Source organism: Euleptes europaea, chromosome 8 (genome assembly GCF_029931775.1).
Source record: "Euleptes europaea isolate rEulEur1 chromosome 8, rEulEur1.hap1, whole genome shotgun sequence".
Taxonomy (NCBI): domain Eukaryota; kingdom Metazoa; phylum Chordata; class Lepidosauria; order Squamata; family Sphaerodactylidae; genus Euleptes; species Euleptes europaea.
Window position 1 is genome coordinate 19,833,775 of NC_079319.1, and position 8,048 is coordinate 19,841,822.

The 8,048-nt window shown below is 42.2% G+C and overlaps 1 non-coding gene across 1 annotated transcript; it reads left to right on the forward strand.

The window, feature by feature from the left end:
• The first annotated feature begins 1,961 nt into the window (after positions 1-1,961).
• Positions 1,962-2,033, forward strand: TRNAA-GGC (transfer RNA alanine (anticodon GGC)). Its single transcript has one exon. It is a non-coding gene; the product is annotated as a tRNA-Ala (tRNA).
• Positions 2,034-8,048: the final 6,015 nt, after the last annotated feature.

The window sequence follows — 8,048 nt, forward strand, 5'->3', positions numbered from 1 at the left end:
AGGTTTATAAAATTATGCATGGGGTAGAGAGACTGGAAAGAACTTTTGCTCCTTCTCTCAAAACCTGAGAACTCATGGGCATCCAATGAAGCTGATGGCAGACAAAAGGAAATACTTCTTTACACAGTGAGTGATTAAAATGTGGAATTCACTGCCAGAGGATGTAGTGATGGCCACAGACATAGATGGCTTTAAAAGGAGAGTAGACAGATTCATGAAGGATAGGTCTACCAGTGGCTACTAGCCATGGTGACTAAATGGAACCTCCAGATTCAGAGGCAGTAAACTTCTGAAACCCAATGTCAGGAGGCAACATCAGGAAGGCCTCAGCCTCTATGCCCTGTTGTTGTACCTCTAGAGGAATTGGTTTGGCCACTGTGTAAGGCAGGATGCAGGACTAGATGGACCACTGGTCTGATCCAGCAGGGCTCTTCTTATGTTATTGGTAGAGCTGATGACATCACAGTGATTCTGCCCCTTCTTTGCACTTTCTTCATCTCTTCAGTACTCCTCCTTACTCTCCATATCTATATGCCATGTCTCACAAATGTGTTCAAAGAATCTAGCTTACTTTACTTATTTATGTAAAACATTTCTATGTTGATTTCCCACCCAGATTATGGGTCCCCAAGGTGGCAAACCATTAAAACATTTCAAACATTAAACTGTTTCAAGCATTAAAAAGCACAATATCATTAGTCTTTATAACAACCCTCTAAAGTAGACCAATACTGTTACCATAGTACTGTAAGCTGGAACTTACATTGTTAGGGAAGAATTATATATTACCAGAAAGGGATCAGCCCTGGTTGATATTTTTTTTTCTTTCTGTATCTGATTACTGATGTCATGATTCTGGATTGGACCCTCCCTGAAATTTCCACGTGTAGTGGTGGAGGGCTGCCTGATTTTTGTGAATATCCAAGTCCTATGGCTAAGGTTGCCAACCTCCAGGTGGTGGAAAAGATCCAAACAGCACTACAAGGTAATATCAACACAAGATAAATTTATAAAGGTGCAGGTAAGTGCAAGGAGTGAACATATGTACAAAAATTAAGGGAAACACAATCAGGTTTTTTTTTAAACAATTAGCATAAATAGTCCAGCAAGATATGCAATATGACAAAAGAAATTGTCCAATGGATCACATAAAAACAATATAGCTGTCCATGAAAGACTTTCCTGTACTTCTCGGTAGCTGGACACAAAATGTCAAAAATGAGGACCACAGCGAGGAGGTGCCAGAAGAGGTGCTGATATTACCTTGTAGTGCTGTTTGGATCTTTTCCATCATCTATACAGCACTGAGCCTTCATTCTCTCCAGAACCTCCAGGTGGTGGCTGGATATCTCCTGGGATTTCAACTGATCTCCAGGCGACAGAGATCAGTTCACCTGGAGAAATTGGCTGCTTTGGAAGGTGGACTCTATAGCATAAGAACATAAGAAAAGCCATGCTGGATCAGACCAAGGCCCATCAAGTCCAGCAGTCTGTCCACACAGTAGCCAACCAGGTGCCTTTAGGAAGCCCACAAACAAGACAACTGCAGCAACATCCTGTATTTCACAGTACCTAATATAATGGGCATACACCTCTGATAATGTAGAGAATAGGTATGCATCATGACTAGTATTCATTTTGACTAGTAACCATGGATAGCCCTATCCTGCATGAACATGTCCACTCCCCTCTTAAAGCCTTCCAAGCTGGCAGCCATTACTGGGGCAGAGAGTTCCACAACTTAACTATGTGTTGTGTGATCATACCATGCATTGTATCATGCATTGTACCATGCTGAAATCCCCAATCTCCACTCTCCTCAGGTTCACCCCCAAAATCTCCAGCTATTTGCCAACCTTGATCTGGCAACCCTATCTATGGCAGACCTCCAATACACCCCCATCCTCCTAAAGCAGCATTGGGGGGGGGGGATTTGAGACTGCAGCAGGTACAAGAAGGCAGGGGGTGTGGCTCAGTGGTAGAGCATCTGCTTGGCATGCAGAAGGTCCCAGGTTCAATCCCTGGCATCTCCAGTAAGGATCAGGTTGTAGGTGATGTGAAAGACCTCTGCCTAAGACCCTGGAGAGCCACTGCCAGTCTGTAGACAATACTGACTTTGATGGATCAATTCAGTATAAGGCAGATTCATGTATTCATTTTCCTTTATCGAAATCCTTCCTGTAGGTAGGATCCAAGTCTCTGTGTGCTTCCTTGCCAGCAGCAGCCAAAGATGCATAGAAAAGCACAATGCAATATCAGGGCAGGGTGCATATTGTACTTCACACAGAGGGAAAGGGAAAAGACAGAATGATGCTGCTGTTTTCCGCAACATGACGCTCTGGCTTGTCTGAACAAGAGCTTCACATTACAGAGAGTTCGCAGCCGAGGTAAATTTTGAAATGAGATGTCCAGCTCACGTATTTAGCTGCTTTTCAAAGATGAGCTGGGCGTGATTTTCTCCATGGTACCCCCCCCTTTTTTCCTTTTTAAAAGAGGTACACTGCCTTCAAGTCGAAATCATTTTCTAGAAACTACAGCACCGTACAGATCATAAGAATCACAGAGTGAAGTCCAGATTTTTGAAGTCGTTGTAATAACATCCAAATTAACCATACAGTTAAATCACGCTCCAGGTATTCCAAGGGACTGTGACAATTCAGTTGATTCAAAGGCATTGCAATATTGTACATTTGTGCCGGGGTTAGATATTTTTGAGTTGGGGTTAGAAGTCACTACTTTAGAGCATTTTTACTGTCACTATATTAAAAAGAGACATATCTAACAAAATTTAAAAATAGACCTACTCCTAGGAAGGGAGAGAGTCTAATATCACTTCTCAGTGAATACTGCCTGCTGAAAAGAATTGTTGTGTTGCTGATTACTCGGTAATGAATGAGCTTTGCTAGAATATTGAAGTTTAGATTACAACATCCATGATTCTTCGTTTGGCATCACAAGGAGGTTGCTTACTGATGGAATGATACGCAGGCAGAATTCTGATCTCTTCATTATCAAGAGAGGGCACACACATTCCCTCTGCCATCAGCTCGAAGGAGTCAGAAAAAGAGCAGTCAAATGCAAATGCGCACCTTTTAAAAAGGTATCTTTATGCATCCAAATAAAGCAATCCCTTGTGGCCATATTGGGGTTGCAGTGAAATCTTTTGGCCTTGTGTGGACTTGACTTTATTGAAAGGACAACTGTGAGGGGACAAAAATCCCAAAAAAGATTTGGCTAGTATCAAATGCTGCAGTCTGTATCCCATTAATTACCAGGAGATGGGAATGCATGAAGCCTTTTGCTTTTCTAAGTTGCACTGGCTGTAGGGTTGCCAACCTCCAGGTACTAGCTGGAGCTCTCCTGCTATTACAACTGTTCTCCCAATGATAGAGATCAGTTCACCCGGAGGAAATGGCCACTTTGGCAATTGGACTCTATGGCACTGAAGTCCCTCCCCTCTCCAAACTCTGCCCTCAGGCTCCACCCCAAAAACCTCCCACCTGGGCAAAGAGGGACCTGGCAACTCTAACTGGCTGCCTATGATTGACAGGCCCAATACAGGGTGCTACATTTGAACCGTAAATAGGGTTGCCAGCTCCAGGTTGGAAAATATCTGGAGATTTCTGGGGTGGAGCCTAAAGAGAGTTTTCCCACACTTGTAGTGGCCACTTCCTTCCTTCCCTCCTTAAGAACTCAATGCTCCATAATTAACAGCTACCTTGCAATCGACCATGACTGAGGAAGGAAGCAGACCAGCCACCATTACTGACAACAAGTCTAAAAAGGTTAGTACATTTAAAATTGAAATGGGGGAACCTTTTTGGAGGTAGAGCTCCCAAACTCACAGCTTAGCTCGAAGGGACTCTCCTTGCATGACCCCCAAAGTTTGGTGAAGATTGGGTCAGGGGGTCCAATTTTATGGGGTCTGAAAGGGGCTGCCCCCTCCTCCATAGACAGCCATTGCAAACTTCACAATGCTTGCCTATGGAAGTGGGGGCAAGCCCTTCCAAACTCCATATCAGACCCCCTGACCCAATCTTCAACAAACTTTGGGACCCTCCAAATCGGACCCAATCTTCATCAAACTTTGGGATTTGTGGAAGGACAGTCCCTTAAAGCTATGCTGTGAATTTGGTGACTCTACCTCGAAAAATGACACACACCCCCACAGGACCCAGAAAAACCTGAATAATGAGGGCTGTGCTATTCAGCTTCAGCTTTCTTCCCAGGTTTGTGCATTCAGTAAACCTGAACTGGAAATTTACTGAAATAGCTAATTTCTGGTTTATTTTTGGTTTGGGTTTATCGATATGCACACACCTAGCTTTGTACTCGTTACCTTTCTCCTGACACAGTAAAAGCCCAAAGCAGAGAACAACAGTGGATATGATTTAAAAAGCCTATTAAACTGTTGAAATACATCACTATAATAGGTAAGCCAGGAAAAATATCAATACATTTCAAGATCTCTTAAATAGCTCTCCTTTATAACCCCATTGGAAGGTCCCAAGGGTAATTGCCTGCCTCATCCCTTCTGGAAACTGGGCAGTAACGGAAAAGTCCCAAGCGGTAATGGATCATATTCTCAATAATAAGAAGACAGAAAGAAGATCCTGTTATGAGAGCACAATTGTGTCATATTTGGTGAAGGATTCCAACTCCAGGTTGGGAAATTCCTGGAGATATGGGGATGGTGCCTGGGGTGGGCAGGGTTTGGGGAGGGGAAGGACCTCAGTGACATATAATGTCATACAGTTCACCCTCCAAAGCTGCCATTTTCTCTAGGGGAACTGTAGTGTGGACATCAGAAAACATGGGCAAAATGTACGGAAATGCGTGGGGCGCATGAGGCAACCTCTGACAGTCGGAAAAGGCATGCATAATCAAAAGAAACCCCTGAAGCAGTCAGCAGGGGTGACCATGGGGAAATGACCCTGCATAAAAGGCCTTGGTTTCCAAACAGACCACAGATTGCATCTCTAGAGGTGATAAAAGCAGCTCACTTTCTGACTAATAGTGTGTATTTCTCCAAGAATTTGGAATCTATGATGTGTTCACAAAGCCTCCCCCCACCCACAAGAAACATTGTTTATTTATTTGTTTGTTTAGGGAATTTGCTGGCGTCTGGCCCTGCATACCGGCACTTGGGCACGGCCGCCAGCGCAAGTCAGGAATGTGCTGTAAGAGGACCAGCTGTATTCTAGACTCTGGTATTCTTGAGCAAACTGAAAAGTGCTTGATTTTAATTTGAAAATCTCAAAAGAATTCTTCCTCCAAAATTATGTCATAAAGATGCACAATGTGACAGATGACAGAGTGCAGGCCTTTATATAAATATTTATCAACTTATGGAACTGTCAGCTACCCACAGAGAACATTTACATTTGAACGGCAAAATCAAAACATTATGCATACATGCTTAAAACGTAATTCACAATCTGAAAAGTAATTTACACATGAGAGAAAAGCTCTGTGGACTTTAATGCATTAATCCCTTTAAAAAGATTTTGCTTTTTTGTTCAGTAATTAAACAAGCAGAAGCCACTGTCAATGTGCGGACAGCTTTGTACCTATCAGTTTACTAAACAGACTCATCCTGCCTCTCTACCCGTAACACAACTTGTTAAGGTACCTTATTGATGTCATCAACCTAAACCTTCCTCCATCAAAGAAGAGGCTGTACCAGAAACTCTGCCACCTTCACCTTTTTGGCTCTAATTCTGTGTAAAAAATTTTTTTTTAACATAAATTAAGTGTAACCAGAGAAGGGTGACTCATAACCAGGTGTCCAAATTTTCCTCTTATATCATCTGCCTTTTCCACAAATTCTGAAATTTCTCCTCCCTTTTCCTCCACCATTCCTCCTTCCGTTGGCCTGCTCTTTTCATTTCTAAACACTCCTGTTTCATAAGCCTACTGATTCCCTCTATCTGCTACTTTCTGGGCCTCATAGCCATCTAGGCCCAGTCCTTCCTTGTCTAGTCTCTTGAATACATGATCACATGAAGCTGCCTTATACTAAATCAGACCATTGGTCCACCAAAGTCAATATTGTCTACTCATACTGGCAGCAGCCCCACAGGGTCTCTGGTAGAGGTCTTTCACATAATCTCTTAACTGATCCTTTCAACTGGAGATACCAAGGATTGAACCTGGGGCCTTCTGCATACCAAGCAGATGCTCTACCACAGAGCCACAAACCCTTCCAATCGCAATCCTCTCGCACTGAGCCCCAATCTTCTGGTCCTTCAACCTGGAATCTTCCCTCTTCAGACTTCACTGAAATGACAGTAGCTCAACCAGTGGCTTTGGATGTCTCACAAACTAGCAAATTGTCAAAAGGTTGTTCCTGGCAGGGCTAAATCCAGAGATGTCATTGTGTTCACCTCTCTGTTTCAAATAAAATATTGGAAGATCCAGCCAGTGGTGCTGTTAGATAAAGGTAAGCCTCTTGGTGAATGATCTGGCCAGTAAACGACTTAAGTATTATCTCCTCCTAAACTCCCAGCATTGACAGATTTGTCTGGTTTTCTCCTCACATTCTCGCAGTAGTGGGAAATAGATCCTCACAAATGTCAAATGCTGCCCATTTCAGTGATTTCCTGCAGATGTTTACCGATGGATTACAAAACAGTATTATTTTAAAACAAAATCTTTCACTCTAGAAGAATAAATTTTTACTTTTCCAACCACAGAACATTTTAAATTCAGGTCATAAAAGTTATATGGAAAATTTAATGCCTTGTGTTCACTGCATTTAGTAATATCTATTTGACCTCCAAGGATGAAATATAACCTTGTCATTATTACATGTAGATTAACCTACTGGAAAAAATAATGAAAAGGAATAGAAGCAGGACAAGCTATTCAGCTTCTTGAATATTTAGCTTTTGTCTAAGCAGATCAGAACATTATGGATGTTCTAAAAATACAGAAGGTGATAGATTGATAATAATATTCTGTCGCATTAATGAGCAACCATCATAAAGATCTATCCATTGCTTTTTTTCATTATGAATCTTGATTGCCAGCCGTTTACAGCAGTAAACTAGTTTCTGCATCCTTAAAGTATTACTGTAATACAGAAAGGATATAATTTCCTAAGAGCATTTAAGCCAATTCTACTTTTTCACACATACAGAGAGCCAAACGACGACAAAGAATATATCAAGATTTCTCTTCAACATAAGCAGGGCTGGCTGCAGGTTTTTGCGGGCCCTGGGTGATGGCTTAAATGGGCCTTCTTTGCCCTTTGGAACTGCCCCTTCCTCCTTTGGTGGTGGAAATTGCTGTCAAGTCAAATTGCTGTCAAGTCAAATTGCTGCCAGTTGACTCCTGGCGATTCTGTAGGGTTTCCAAGGCGAGAGACATACATGTGGAATACGTGGAGCCCAGAACAGGATAAAACAAGAAATATATAGTTTTAAACTATATATAATGTTATAAACCCTGTTGGGTATAGGGTTGCCAGGTCCCTCTTCGTCACCAGAGGGAGGTATGTTGGTCTGACTCTGGACCTTGGTATACAGAGGTTAAGATCCCGAATATATCCCAAATACACATCTTTTCTTCCTGCTAGCAAAGGGACATCTTTGCAAGTTCAAGGACCTTCCTGTGTATGACGATTTGGGCAATTATTCTGAGTGGACCTGCTTCGGATAGCTCACTAAGTCCTTATCCTTGTCTATTCTGCTATATGACAACTTCTGGAAGGTTAACCACTGCTTCTATATATATCCCTCCCTATTACCAACCTCCTCTCACTTCTATTAAATGCACGAGTCGTAAGAGTCTCAGCCCTGCCTGATCCTGTGCCTTGGAAAAGTTTCTGTGGGCTTCATAAGAATTTGGAAATGTTCTATGATGTACTAGCCTTTGATCCTTTAATGGAACAAACCTTCTGACTTCCTTGGAAGAAGAAGGCTTAATATCTGCAATAGCCATAGCACTCACCCTTGGACACTGATTCAACCTCACATAAAACCGTCTTATATAAGTGCTGAAACTTCAATAATATTGGCAATTTTCTCCACATAATCTATCACATC